General features: G+C 48.6%; 1 protein-coding gene and 1 long non-coding RNA gene across 3 annotated transcripts in view; one reads left to right on the forward strand and one right to left on the reverse strand.

Annotated features, from left to right (window-relative positions):
* The window catches only part of ARK2C (arkadia (RNF111) C-terminal like ring finger ubiquitin ligase 2C), a 163403-nt gene that overhangs the window by 22053 nt on the left and 126168 nt on the right, over positions 1-15182 (forward strand). The gene's annotated exons all lie outside the window — the stretch shown is intronic.
* Positions 3226-15182, reverse strand: part of LOC135055009 (uncharacterized) — an 89642-nt gene continuing 77685 nt past the window's right edge. The window contains exon 3 of the long non-coding RNA XR_010243615.1: positions 3226-4492. This is a non-coding gene — a long non-coding RNA (uncharacterized LOC135055009). The remainder of the gene's footprint in view (positions 4493-15182) is intronic.

Raw genomic sequence — 15182 nt, forward strand, 5'->3', positions numbered from 1 at the left:
GGGTGCTACGTGTGTAAGCGGCACTGCGTCTTGTATAAGCGTCACTGGTACAGGGGGTGTTACGTGTGTAAGCGGCACTGCGTCTTGTATAAGCGGCACTGGTACAGGGGGTGTTACGTGTGTAAGCGGCACTGCTACAGGGGGTGTTACGTGTGTAAGCGGCACTGGTACAGGGGGTGTTACGTGTGTAAGCGGCACTGGTACAGGGGGTGTTACGTGTGTAAGCGGCACTGGTACAGGGGGTGTTACGTGTGTATAAGCGGCACTGGTACAGGGGGTGTTACGTGTGTAAGCGGCACTGGTACAGGGGGTGTTACGTGTGTATAAGCGGCACTGGTACAGGGGGTGTTACGTGTGTAAGCGGCACTGGTACAGGGGGTGTTACGTGTGTAAGCGGCACTGGTACAGGGGGTGTTACGTGTGTATAAGCGGCACTGGTACAGGGGGTGTTACGTGTGTAAGCGGCACTGGTACAGGGGGTGTTACGTGTGTAAGCGTCACTGGTACAGGGGGTGTTACGTGTGTATAAGCGGCACTGGTACAGGGGGTGTTACGTGTGTAAGCGGCACTGGTACAGGGGGTGTTACGTGTGTAAGCGGCACTGGTACAGGGGGTGTTACGTGTGTAAGCGGCACTACTACAGGGAGCATTATGTGTAAAAGCATTGTGTGCGCTGTCCCTTTGTAAAGTATGGGAGGGCGCAAATTTATAGTTTGCATGGGGGCGCTGAACACCCTAGCACCGGCCCTGAGTGGACGTAGATAAAGTATCAGCCAATCAGCTCCTGTCATTTTTCAAACACAGCCTGTGACATGGCAGTTAGGAGCTGATTGGCTGGTACTTTATCTCCAGCGACTTTATCTCCATCCAAGGCTTAGTAAATAGACCCCTAAGTCCCTTTCAGACATGCAGCTAAATCCCAGGTTTATGCACATGAAGGCGCCTCAACCCGGGAATTCTGCATGTGTGAACGGACACAACCCGGGACTAGGGGGTCTATTTACTAAGCCTTGGAGGGAGATAAAGTGGACAGAGATAAAGTACCAGACAATCAGCTCCTAACTGTCATGTCACAGGCTGGGTTTGAAAAATGACAGTTGGGAGCTGATTGACTGGTACTTTATCTCCGTCCACTTTATCTCCATCCAAGTCTTAAGGGGGGTACACACGGAGAGATCCGTACTTAAAATCTAAGCAATCTTGCTAGATTGCTTAGATTTTAAGCACGGATCTGCCGTGTGTATGCCCCCCAGCGATAGCGATGCGCGGCCCCGCACATCGCTATCGCCGATGCTAGATTGAGCTACATGCAGGCTCAATCTAGCGGGTCGCTCACTTCACCGTTGTGTGAAGTGAGCGCCCCCCCGTCGGCTTTCCCCCTCGCTCAGCACATCGCGCTGTGCTGAGCGGGGTGAGAGATGTGTGCTGAGCGGTCTGTGTTAAGATCGCTCAGCACACATCTCTCCCGTGAGTACCCCCCTTTAGTAAATAGACCCCTAAGTCCTGGGTTCCCGACTCTGCTCCAGACCAGGGTCACAGAGCTGAGACCTGGAAATTTGCTGACTGCGAGACCCGCCCAATTCCCGGGTCACATGTCTCAAAGGGCTGTAGGTGACATTGGCGGGTTTTTTTTTTCCATTTTTAAATGCGGACAGCACGTGAATATATTAATATATTGCAGTTCATGAATATATTTATATAAAAAAAATGAAAGCTAAAGAACTATACATATTAAAAAAAAAAAAACCTCCCCCACCTCTCGGCACCACCCCCTCCCCCTGGATGTTTTAGGAAGAAGTACTAGTCTCATATCAGACATGTCTGATAAGGGGGGAGGTGGGCCAGAAGGGACCACCAAGGTACACAGCTCCATCGGGGCAGATGTATTAATCCTGGAGAAGTGATAGTGCAAGGTGATAACGCAGCAGCCAATTAACGCAGCAGCCAATCAGCTCCAATATGTACATTTACAGCTAGGAGCTGATTGGCTGGTGCGTTATCACTTTGCACTTATCACTGCTCTATCACTTCTCCAGGCTTAATACATCTGCACTGAGTGTCTCTGACAGATACTGTATGTTGTTATCCAAATCTAGAACACAGACACTGACCTTATTTTCCTATGTAATTATCTCCCAGTACAAATACCAGAGAGAAATTTTGAGGTTAGTGTCACCTAAACTGTAATTAAATTAATTGTAGCGGTAACTGTTTACTAATTAGACACATTTACAGATTGTTGTTTTTTATTTCTATTATTTCATTGTAGTCCTTAATAACTAAAGACTTTGCCTCTGCTAATATAACCCGCCTGCAGACCCCTCATTAAGTCGGGTGCCAGATTGCGGCTTCGTTTAGCTGGTCGCCAGATCTACTTTACAAGCGCACCCAGTCATCTTCCATAGGAATAGAAAATCACAGGAGCCATATTGACCTATAGGATTGATCCGTCATCGATGACAGCGTAGTGATATGTGCTAGGATTTTTGTCACCCGGTGCAAGGCAATAATTTGTACCCCTCACCTCAGAGTCTCTACACCTCCCGACCCCCAGTCTCTACAACAGTCTGTGTGTCGCCCTTCTCGTATCACTGTAGCAGTGTGTGTCTCTCTCCCCTATATCTCTGCAGCAGCGTGTGTTTGTGTTACCCCCTCCCCCTACCACCACTTACCTGGATCTTCTCTTTGCTTCTCCTTGAAGCAGCAGTGGCGGCAGGCTACTCACACACTGTTCTTCAGCGCATGCGACGCCATGACATCACGCGTGCATCACAGATAGGGGAAAAAAACTTTTATTGTGCCGGGTGATCACGGTTTCCTTATGCATGTGCCCTGCTGGTTAGTCCAGCAGTGCAGGCACGGAGCCCAGTCACAAGCCTACCCCCACCTTGGAAGGCTTCCGACTCATCACGTGTTTCCTGCTTTTTTTAATCCAACCATCTTGTCGACCACCTTATTCCGGGGCCCAGGGCACTTCTCCCCTAGTTGCCCTACAACCCCCCCCCCCCCCCCCTAGTTACGACCCTGACATTTGATATTGTTTTGCCAATATATTGAAGGACAAATGTGCATTTTATGTTTGATTGATGTATCAGTGTCCTGAAATAATTGATAGGCCTGACATACGAGCTTCATGTATTGATTCATTATGGCTAGCGTATCATGTTTACAGAAAACTTATTGACGCATAGCAATTTCCTCTTGCGTCACGGTTGCAGTGACATGTGTTGCAATGCTGCTCTACAGCATTGAGATTTTTCGCAGACGCTAAGTGGACCATTCCGTAGAACTCTGTTATATTTTACCAAGAGATGAGCGACGCGTTTCACCTATATTTGGGCTCAAAATTTCACGCGTTTCCTTGGAGAAACACAGCAACTTCGCTCTTTTACCAAGCGATAAAGCTTGCCAACAATGCGGCTGAGTCCAAATTGACGTAAACATCCATTCAGTGACCTCATTTTATGCAGCCCTAGTGTTGGATTGTTTACTGATGTGCGGTAACCAGTTGATTTTCACATCCGTGTTTGCAATCTCTTGGCAAATTCTCAAATCTGAGGACAAATGACAGTGTGCTGGTTTCCAAACCTTAGCTATGACATGAAAAGCAAAGATAATACCACATCTTGCTTGTCAGATAATGAACCAGGCCTGGGGTCCTCCGTCTGGTGATATCAGCTCAGAAGGCCATCTATATCACACAGAGCCTTATATTTAGTCCATGTCCTCCTGTCGCAGTGCAGAGGTGCAGCCGTTACCGTGCCGGGAGAACCTATAGCAGCATGAACTGACCACTACAATTTATCCACAGAAAACAACAGAATAATTAAACGTAATACATTTTTTAACTGTATTTTCATTCCTGGACCATATAAAGTTATAAAACCAAAATCTATGTATTAGGAGAGGGAATAGGTGGAATAACTCATACGATGTTGGGAGGTCTCACCTCAGCTTGTTTGAAGTATGATTATACAGTTCCGAAGCTTCTGGTGCATTAATAAAAGATTAACTGGAACTTGTAAACAGGTTAATTTCTCATACAAGATCAAAAGAGAATAGAAGAGGAGTCTGGCAGTGTAATAGGACGTGTACAATTCCCACCAGCACCGCTACGATTAGACTTGTACTCCAGCAGTAGAACTGCGGTGGTTAATTCACTCTAACAGCGAACATTTTAATTATGCCGTATTGGAACGTCTCATCAAACCACCGCTGCTTCTTACATACTGCGACACGTCTAATTAATCCATCCAATCCAGTGTGAGTCAGTTGGTTACTCTATGGCAGGCTTTGTCAGATACACAGGCCTCACCTTCTCTCAGACGGGGTCAATTCAGACTACAGGCCCTTTTGCAGAATGCAGTTCTTAAGACGCTCTGGGAAGCCTTTGTCCTCTATCAAGCAGCCTGCTGCTCAATACTACGCCATGACCCTTGTGCTCCATGTTACCAAATGGGAAGGCGTTCAGAAAGATGTGTTGCCCCAGGTGCTAAAAAAACATAAAATAGAAACATTTGTTAGGATGGGCTTGTAATAATAGTGATTGCGTTATGGCCCTGAGAAGCTGCAGCACGCAACAATTTGCTGGGAGCTATAAATGATCTTCAAAGCGATTGCTAACACTATATATATATATATATATATATATATATATAAAACCTACCACGCTTCCATCACATATCCCAGCATGTAACGCTGCATCAGGGCTGCGCCTACCCCAAATAACGCTAGGTGACTCCTGTCCGGTTCTATCACAGCGATATCTAGGAGGCAGGAAAAAAAATCCTCTCCGACTCCACACTCCCGAAGAGTCCTGGGGGGTAATTCCGACCTGATCGCACGCTAGGATTTTTCGCTGCGCTGCGATCAGGTCACAACTGTGCATGCATATGCACCGCAACACGCAGGCTCGTCGCATGGGTACAAAGCTGATCGTTGCTGAGCGATGGATTTAACGAAGAATCCATTCGTACAGCTGATCGCAAGGAGATTGACAGGAAGAGGGCATTTATGGGTGTCAACTGACTGTTTTTTGGGAGTGTTTGGAAAAACGCAGGCGAGTCCAAGCGTTTGCAGGGCGGGTGTCTGACGTCAATTCCGGGACCGGACAGGCTGAAGTGATCGCAGCGGATGAGTAAGTTCTGGGCTAATCAGAAACTGCACAAAACTTTTATGTACCACTCGGCTGCACAGGCGTTCGCACACTTGCAAAGCAAAAATACCCACCCCTATAGGCTGTGACTATCTGATCGCTGCGCTGCAAAATATAGCTAGCGAGAGATCAACTCGGAATGACCCCCTAATCTTCACAGGGCTGTCCCAGTTTTTCTAAAGACAAACATAGTACTGGGTGTATTGGGTGGTCTGTTTTGAGATGCTTTTCATTAGGCTCTGTATTATTTTTTCAATTACTTTAATATTCGCAGTATCGAAGTAGATAGAATAACTAATAGCCAATCAGCATGCTCACAGCAGCACATAACATTTCAGGAAATTAATGTCAGGAGGGGGTATTAAGTTAATAAGGGGGTCATTCAGACCTGATCGCTGGCCTGCGATTTTGTTGTCCTGCGTCCAGAAAGTCGCCACCTCCAGGGAGTGTAAATTCGCCGTGCAAGTGTGTAATCCAATGTGTATGCCGAGCTGCAAAAATCCACTGTGTGCGGTGTGTGCGCAGCCCAGGACGTACTCCTCCAGTGCGATCACACCAGGCTGATCGGGACCGGAGCTGACGTCACACACCCTCCCTGAAAACACTTGGTGACACCTGAATATTCCCGAACACTCCCTGTAAACGCTCAGTTGCCACCCACAAACGGCCTCCTCCCTTCAATCACCTTGTGAACACCCGTGCGATTGGATTTTCCACACCATCCCGTCGCTGACCGGCGATGCCCATTGTTGTTGATCGACGCTTGTGCGCATTGCGGTGCATGCGCAGTTAGGACCTGATCGCCCGCTGTGCGAAAACGCACAGCAGCGATCGGGTCTGAATTACCCCCTTTTTCTGCTCCCTTGGTGGCCCTGATTTTTGTGTTGATCATATGGGAGGTAGTAGGGCTGATTTATCAAAGCGCTCTTCCATGGCAATCCTTCTCACTCCTCCATGGCAAGCGGGACAGACACCTACCAACTGCCCTACAGGTGAGTCTACTGTCCTGGTGGCTCATGGCTGTCTCACCTATACCAGGTAGTTGGGAGGTATCCTATATAATAAGTGGCTAACGCTGCTCCTCACCTCTGTGGGGGAATTCAAGTGTTTTGCGCGCTGGCAGCTACTAGTGCACGAACAGCCGCCCACACTGACGTTACCAGGGCCGGTTCTAGACTTGGTGGCGCTCAGGGTGAAAGTTTCCTTTGCCCCTGCCCCCCCCGATAGGCAAAACAGGGTTAGTGCATGCCGTAGGCGCGCGCCCAAAAATAGGGGGGGGGGGGCGTGGCCACAGTTATACCCCCAGTAGAGTTGTGCCCCTAGTAGATTTGCACCCTGTCGTTTTGCACCCTGTAGCTGTGCCCTCAGTAGCTGTGCTCCCTGTAGCTGTGCCCCCTGTAGTTGTGCCCCCTGTAGCTGTGCCCTCAGTAGCTGTGCTCCCTATAGCTGTGCCCTCAGTAGTTGTGCCCTCAGTAGTTGTGCCCTCAGTAGCTGTGCTCCCTATAGCTGTGCTCCCTATAGCTGTGCCCTCAGTAGCTGTGCTCCCTATAGCTGTGCCCTCAGTAGCTGTGCCCTCAGTAGCTGTGCTCCCTATAGCTGTGCCCTCAGTAGCTGTGCTCCCTATAGCTGTGCCCTCAGTAGCTGTGCTCCCTATAGCTGTGCCCTCAGTAGCTGTGCCCTCAGTAGCTGTGCTCCCTGTAGCTGTGCTCCCTGTAGCTGTGCCCTCAGTAGTTGTGCCCCTGTAGTTTTGCCCCCTGTAGCTGTGCCCTCAGTAGATGTGCCCCCTGTAGAGTTATGCCCCAAGTAGAGTCGTGCCCCCTGTAGCTGTGCCCTCAGTAGTTGTACCGCTGTAGTTTTGCCCCCTGTTGCTGTGCCCTCAGTAGTTGTGCCCCCTGTTGCTGTGCCCTCAGTAGTTGTGCCCCTTGTTGCTGTGCCCCTGTAGTTTTGCCCCCTGTTGCTGTGCCCTCAGTAGTGTGCCCCCTGTTGCTGTGCCCTCAGTAGTTGTGCCCCCTGTTGCTGTGCCCCTGTAGTTTTGCCCCTTGTTGCTGTGCCCTCAGTAGTTGTGCCCCCTGTTGCTGTGCCCCTGTAGTTTTGCCCCTTGTTGCTGTGCCCTCAGTAGTTGTGCCCCCTGTTGCTGTGCCCCCTGTTGCTGTGCCCTCAGTAGTTGTGCCCTCAGTAGTTGTGCCCCTGTAGTTTTGCCCCTTGTTGCTGTGCCCTCAGTAGTTGTGCCCCCTGTTGCTGTGCCCTCAGTAGTTGTGCCCCCTGTTGCTGTGCCCTCAGTAGTTGTGCCCCCTGTTGCTGTGCCCCTGTAGTTTTGCCCCTTGTTGCTGTGCCCTCAGTAGTTGTGCCCCCTGTTGCTGTGCCCCTGTAGTTTTGCCCCTTGTTGCTGTGCCCTCAGTAGTTGTGCCCCCTGTTGCTGTGCCCCTGTAGTTTTGCCCCTTGTTGCTGTGCCCTCAGTAGTTGTGCCCCCTGTTGCTGTGCCGTCAGTAGTTGTGCCCCCTGTTGCTGTGCCCCTAGTAGCGGCGCTTACAAAGAAAAATGTATAATAATTAAAAAAAAATACTCACCAGCCCCGCTCCTGCTTCCCGACTGCTGCTGCTGTCCTCCGTCTCTGGCCGCTGCTCCTCGGATCTATGGGCGTGATGTCATGACGTCTCCCATAGTGCCGCACACTGCACAATTATGACCTCTAGCATCTGCGGCTGCTCCCACAATGCCGTGTGGTGCGTGATGACGTCAGGCGCACCGTGCAGCACCAGTGGGAGGGTCAGGCGGCAGCGGCGCCCTCAGGACTGTGGCGCCCCAGGCAAAAAGCCTGTTTGCCCGCGGCAAGAGCCGCTGCTGGACGTTACTGTTATATTGTTCCATCATTCTGACGGGCTGGTAACTAGTGTAATAATATGTGCTTTATTGGCGGTAGGGATAATCATCGATGATTCAAAATCATCGATGGTTTATGCCCGATGTAGAATACTTTTGTCATCGATGGGGGAGAACCAGATGTTTTCCCTCCATCGATGGAAAGGTATAACCAAATATATTTTATTTTTTATTTTAAATGTGGTGTAGGGACACAGAGCATAGCCCCACCCACAACACATGCGAGCCCCGCCCCTGCTTTCTGATTGGCCCATCAGCCAGCCAGTGAAAAAACAGGGATGACCATTGATAGTGGTAACCATCGATGGTTATCCACCCGCATAGTTGCCAGCCATTGATGGTTACTTTCCGATGGCCATCCCTAATTGGAGGTTAGCCACATGAAAGTCGAATATTCTATCCAGAGACCTCCCATAGCGATTTAATTAGTGTATTGATAGGCTGCCTACTCAGGATGAGTATAATAATAATAATAATAATATTATTTATATAGCGCTGTCCTCTAATACGCTGCTAGGCTCATCTATTCAACCACACATTCTGCCAGGAAATTCCATTAGACTCATGGTTTAAGGTGAGACATCGCAGGAATAGCAGACAATTCTCCCAGATGTCTGCTCACCTGACAGCAATCTGGACAGGATCTGCTGGGATGACGCAAATCGCAACAAGCCCCGCCCACCTCAGCGATCGCTACATATGAAATTAGCATAATTGCATGCCTTACTCCTCCCAGCTGATGATGCAAATGACTTCATAAAGTCACGCCCACTGTGAGGAATGAAAAGTGGGGCTACAGAACGCAGGACTGCCTGAGGTGTCATTCCAATAAAAAAAATCATATATGCCCTGCCATCACCAAATTACACTCTATTGTTTACATTTTCCCTTGCACCCCATTTTCTTGAGCCAGCAGACCTCAATCCAAGGTAAAAGCATACAATGGGGTATATTTACTAAGGTCCCGATTTTGACCGAGATGGTGTTTTTTCTTCAAAGTGTCATCTCGGGAATTTACTAAACTCAAATCACGGAAGTGATGAGGGCATTCGTATTTTTTTGGAACTCAAAGAAAAAAAAATACGAATGAATACACCATCGGTCAAATACGGCTGGAATTTGGTAGAACTCGGTCATTTACTAAAAAGTGCAATTCACAAACACTGCCGACAATAGCCAAACACTGCCGTGAAAAAATAAAAATCGTGAAAAAGTGCTAAAATAAAACAGACCTGCTTTTTTTTACCGTGTTCTGATAAACATGCACGGATCTCATGGATCCGTGCATGGCTATCAGTGGGAAGGGGTGGGAAAGTGTTAAATTTGCAACAACAAAAAATGCGTAGGGTCCCCCCTCCTGAGCAAAACCAGCCTCGGGCTCTTTGAGCCGATCCTGGTTGAAAAAATATGGGAAAAAAGTGACCGGGGTTCCCCCATATTTAATCAACCAGCACCGGGCTCTGCGCCTGGTCCTGGTTCAAAAAATACGGGGGGACAAAAAGCGTAGGGGTCCCCCGTATTTCTGAAACCAGCACCGGGCTCCACTAGCCAGATACATAATGCCACAGCCGGGGGACACTTTTATATTGGTCCCTGCGGCCGTGGCATTACATACCCAACTAGTCACCCCTGGCCGGGGTACCCTGGAGGAGTGGGGACCCCTTCAATCAAGGGGTCCCCCCCTCCAGCCACCCAAGGGCCAGGGGTGAAGCCCGAGGCTGCCCCCCCCATCCAAGGGCGGCGGATGAGGGGCTGATAGCCTTTTTGTCAAAATTTGAATATTGTTTTTAGTAGCAGTACTACAAGTCCCAGCAAGCCTCCCCCGCAAGCTGGTACTTGGAGAACCACAAGTACCAGCATGCGGTGGAAAACCGGGCCCGCTGGTACCTGTAGTACTACTACTAAAAAAATACCCCAATAAAAACAGAAGACACACACCTTTAAAGTAAAACTTGAATTCATACATCCACACCTCCAAACATACATACTTACCTATGTTCACACGAGGGTCGGTCCTCTTCTCCATGCAGAATCCATGGGGTACCTGTTGGAAAAATTATACTCACATAATCCAGTGTAGATGGGTCCTCCTCTGTTCGATTTGTAATCCACGTACTTTGCAAAATAAAAAAACGGATACACGACCACGCACTGAAAGGGGCCCCATGTTTTCACATGGGACCCCTTTCCCCGACTGCCAGGAACCCCCCCTGACTTCTGTCTAAGAGGGTTCCTTCAGCAAATCAGGGAGCGCCACGTTGTGGCACCCTCCTGATTGGCTGTGTGCTCCTGTAGTGTATGTCAGCCAGCACACGGCAGTGATACAATGTAGCGCCTATGCGCTCCATTGTAACCAATGGTGGGAACTTTGTGGTCAGCGGTGAGGTTACTTTCGGTCAACCGCTGACCACAAAGTTCCCACCATTGGTTACAATGGAGCGCATAGGCGCTACATTGTATCACTGCCGTGTGCTGGCTGACATACACTACAGGAGCACACAGCCAATCAGGAGGGTGCCACAACATGGCGCTCCCTGATTGGCTGAAGGAACCCTCTTAGACAGAAGTCAGGGGGGGTTCCTGGCAGTCGGGGAAAGGGGTCCCATGTGAAAACATGGGGCCCCTTTCAGTGCGTGGTCGTGTATCCGTTTTTTTATTTTGCAAAGTACGTGGATTACAAATCGAACAGAGGAGGACCCATCTACACTGGATTATGTGAGTATAATTTTTCCAACAGGTACCCCATGGATTCTACATGGAGAAGAGGACCGACCCTCGTGAGAAACATAGGTATGTATGTTTGGAGGTGTGGATGTATGAATTAAAGTTTTACTTTCAAGGTGTGTGTCTTCTGTTTTTATTGGGGTATTTTTTTAGTAGTAGTACTACAGGTACCAGCGGGCCCGGTTTTCCACCGCATGCTGGTACTTGTGGTTCTCCAAGTACCAGCTTGCGGGGGAGGCTTGCTGGGACTTGTAGTACTGCTACAAAAAACAATATTCAAATTTTGTCAAAAAGGCTATCAGCCCCCCATCCGCCGCCCTTGGATGAGGGGGACAGCCTCGGGCTTCACCCCTGGCCCTTGGGTGGCTGGAGGGGGGGGACCCCTTGATTGAAGGGGTCCCCACTCCTCCAGGGTACCCCGGCCAGGGGTGACTAGTTGGGTATGTAATGCCAGGGCCGCAGGGACCAATATAAAAGTGTCCCCCGGCTGTGGCATTATGTATCTGGCTAGTGGAGCCCGGTGCTGGTTTCAGAAATACGGGGGACCCCTACGCTTTTTGTCCCCCGTATTTTTGGAACCAGGACCAGGCGCAGAGCCCGGTGCTGGTTGATTAAATATGGGGGAACCCCGGTCACTTTTTTCCCATATTTTTTCAACCAGGACCGGCTCAAAGAGCCCGAGGCTGGTTTTGCTTAGGAGGGGGGACCCCACACATTTTTTTATTTTTTATTTTTAACAATGTTTTATTTTTTACGAAAGGTGCACAATGAAGCCCAGCACGGATCTCACAGATCCGGCCGAGATTCATTGTGTTAAAGTCGGCAGTGTTTTACAATTCACTCCCGTAAAACACTGCCAAAAAATACGAATGACATCGACATCGGTAAATACGAAAATGCAGAATACGACAGCTTAGTAAATTAGTCGTAATAAATTCAAAAAGTTGCAGTTTTACACTTTCGATGTCATTCGTGATTGAACTTTAACCTATATTTTAGTAAATATACCCCAATGTGTGTGACAGCTGGTCAGGGGCAAATGCAGGACTTCTATAGGGGGGCTTCCCGGATGGTATCGAGAGCCCGGCGCTTGGGATGCCGACAGTCATAATACCCACAGCAGTATTACACCCGCCTCCCCACACACACACCGACACAGCCCAGCAGCCGCCCCTGCTGCTCACCTGGTGCCCAGTGTGTGTTTTGCAGCCGCACAGAAACTTCATTTTTACATATTTTCAAAGAAGGGTGGGCTGGCCACACCTCCCTGCATCGGCCACGTCCCCTCTCAGATTACCTGGGCACAACACAGCTGTCGGCGCCCCTGCACACACACACACAGCAGCTCCATTCCACCATTTATGCTGCATGTAGTTGCCGCTGGCTAGGCAGTGGAGAAGGGGGGTTTCAGGGCAACTGGAAACCCCCCTTGTGTTTGCCTAAGCTGGTAGCAAATGATGCAGAGCAATTCTCATGTCTTTGTGATACCCTTTTCAGACCGCCAGCTTGTAACACGGGTTATTGCGCATGAGCGTGCATAAACCCTTGTGGCTGTGCGGTCTGAAAAGGCCCAAGGGCGACAGTTTCAACCATGGTCGCTGTGCAGTGTGAGCGGGCTATCGGGTCAATGCGACCCATTTCCCGTTCACACTGTATGGACGTGCTGCCTCCGCATGCATCACCAGTGATGTCACCATCCTGGCAATATGCCGGGCTGGGGACGCCACAGTGAAAGGGGCCAAAACAGGTCGCACCTGAGAAGCACCCGTGTATGGCTGCTGGGTGCGGGCCAAATGCGGCCTGAAAGGGGTGTTAGCCAGTGTAGGAACTGGACTGAAGGGTAATCTGTTGTATAATTGGGCACCTTGACACGGTATCCGGACTCCAGGTCGACAACAAAAAAGGTCGACACACCTTATGTCGACACCAATTGGTCGACACACTTTATGTCGACATGGACAAAAGGTCGACATGAACAAGGTCGACATGGTAAAAGGTCGACATGGGTTTTTCACAAATTTTTTCTTTTTTGGAACCTTTTCATACTTAACGATCCATGTGGACTACGATTGGAACGGTAATCTGTGCCGAGCGAAGCGGAGCGAATGCACCATGCCCGAAGCAAACGAAGAAAACGACACCAAAAAAACATAAAAAACTCATGTCGACCTTTTCTCATGTCGACCTTGTTCCTGTCGGCCTTTTGTCCATGTCGACCTAAGGCGTGTCGACCAATTGTCGTCGACCTAAGGTGTGTCGACCTTTTTGTTGTCGACCTGGAGTCCCAGACCCCTTAACACATGATTGCAATATTTTGCAACAAACTTTCGCTGAATGTAAATGAAATACAGGTTGTAGTCTGGAGTGTCATTTGTACATATATTTATTTGAAGATTGCATGAGAAGGATTCAGGACCACACTGCCACCATAGTTAGGGTCATTCTGGATGTTTCTTTCCTCACTTCTTCTCACACAGTAAACCTGACCCTGTAATGTGCCCCCCTCCCTGCATGCAGACAACACACCCCGTGGTTGTGCAGTTGTGGTGAAACTGATCCAGCAGCTGTTCCGACACGCAGCTGAGCGATAACCGGAGATGACCCTCTCACAATGCGCCACTATGCGGCTCCAGAATAACTTTTTATTAAGCCTTTTTATTATGCACTTTGTATTATATTCTACAGTTTAAATAAACCTTATTAAAAACTGATTCCAGCTGCTTCGCTGGATACGAGAAGGAAGTCAGATTATTTAGCTGAAGTTACTGTTGACTATCAGCACGATTATACTGGTTCCAAGATTGGTTTTAGGTTATCATTATACTGGTTCTGGGGCTGTTTTTAGGTTATCATTATATTGGTTCTGGAGCTGTTTTTAGGTTATCATTATACTGATCTGGAGCTGTTTTTAGGTTATCATTATACTGGTTCTGGGGCTGTTTTTAGGTTATCATTATACTGGTTCTGGAGCTGTTTTTAGGTTATCATTATACTGGTTCTGGAGCTGTTTTTAGGTTATCATTATACTGGTTCTGGAGCTGTTTTTAGGTTATCATTATACTGGTTCTGGAGCTGTTTTTAGGTTATCATTATACTGGTTCTGGAGCTGTTTTTAGGTTATCATTATACTGGTTCTGGGGCTGTTTTTAGTTTATCATTATACTGGTTCTGGGGTTATTTTTAGGTTACTATTATACTGGTTCTGGGGTTATTTTTCGGTTACTATTATACTGGTTCTGGGGTTATTTTTCGGTTACTAGTATACAGATTGTGGGGTTATTTTTCGGTTACTAGTATACAGATTGTGGGGTTATTTTTAGGTTACCATTATACTGGTTTACGGGGTTATTTTTAGGTTACTAGTATACAGGTTCTGGGGTTATTTTTAGGTAATTATTATACTGGTTGTGGGGTTATTTGTAGGGTGTGATACTTTTATACAGAACACGTGTACTTTTTGTTGGCGTTGCACAACTTTTTGGCGCCTTATAAGTAAAAGTTACTAATAGTAATGTCTCTAGCCGTTATTGGAGTACAGCTATTGGCAGATCATGATGAAAGAGAATGCCGGTCTATGTAGCCAGTAGCAGATGGCAATATGCCGGTTACCTAATGTCTAGCTCACCTGAATCTAATCAAGGCAAGACACATTGGCGTTCCCATCATGGGTGCGGTGCACACAGGCCCCTGGGTCCAGAGGGAGCCCACACACTGCACCCATGTTGTGTTAATACTTACCTTTCCAGAGTTCCGGGACGGGCGCTGCAGGCACAGCAGCTGCGACACAAGTCTCACCCAAAATGGCTGCCGCATATGTGCTGTTAGAAATTTGTCTCCGGACTATGGCGGGCGCCATGTTTCCGGAGACCTGTGCAAGCCGGAGCCTATGGCGCCGTGGAGAAGAGGGGGGGCCCACCTGGAGTCTGCACACGGGCCCCTCCTCTCTTAAAACGCCCCTGACAAGACAGGTTTTTTTTGTTCAGACCAATCAGTGATTTGATCGGGACAATCTATGGTCGCAAGAGCCGGTGTGTACGGTGACTGGCCGACGAGGGATCGTTGGAACCATTAGACTGTGCGCCTGTGGGCAACATCACCAGTTCTATAAAAAAAACTCCCTCCTTAGTATATTTACCCCACTGTGTCTGGCTCTACAGCCTATCAGAGTATGACGATGTCTCGGTCTTAGAAAACTCCTTTCTCCCATCAATCACACAATCAATTCTCAGAGACCGACGTCCACTCTCTCCTCTCTGTATAATGTAAATAAGCCAGTATGAAAATGAGATTCTCCTTATGTGGGGAAATGGCGGCCTTCGGAAATAATGGTGCACTTAAACGCAGATGAGACAATTAAGCACCGGCTGATTGGCCGGGTATATTAGAGCAGGTAATAGAAAGCATTGAGTGTGATGAAGATGTG

Source organism: Pseudophryne corroboree, chromosome 1, assembly GCF_028390025.1.
Source record: "Pseudophryne corroboree isolate aPseCor3 chromosome 1, aPseCor3.hap2, whole genome shotgun sequence".
In the NCBI taxonomy this organism is placed as follows: Eukaryota; Metazoa; Chordata; class Amphibia; order Anura; family Myobatrachidae; genus Pseudophryne; species Pseudophryne corroboree.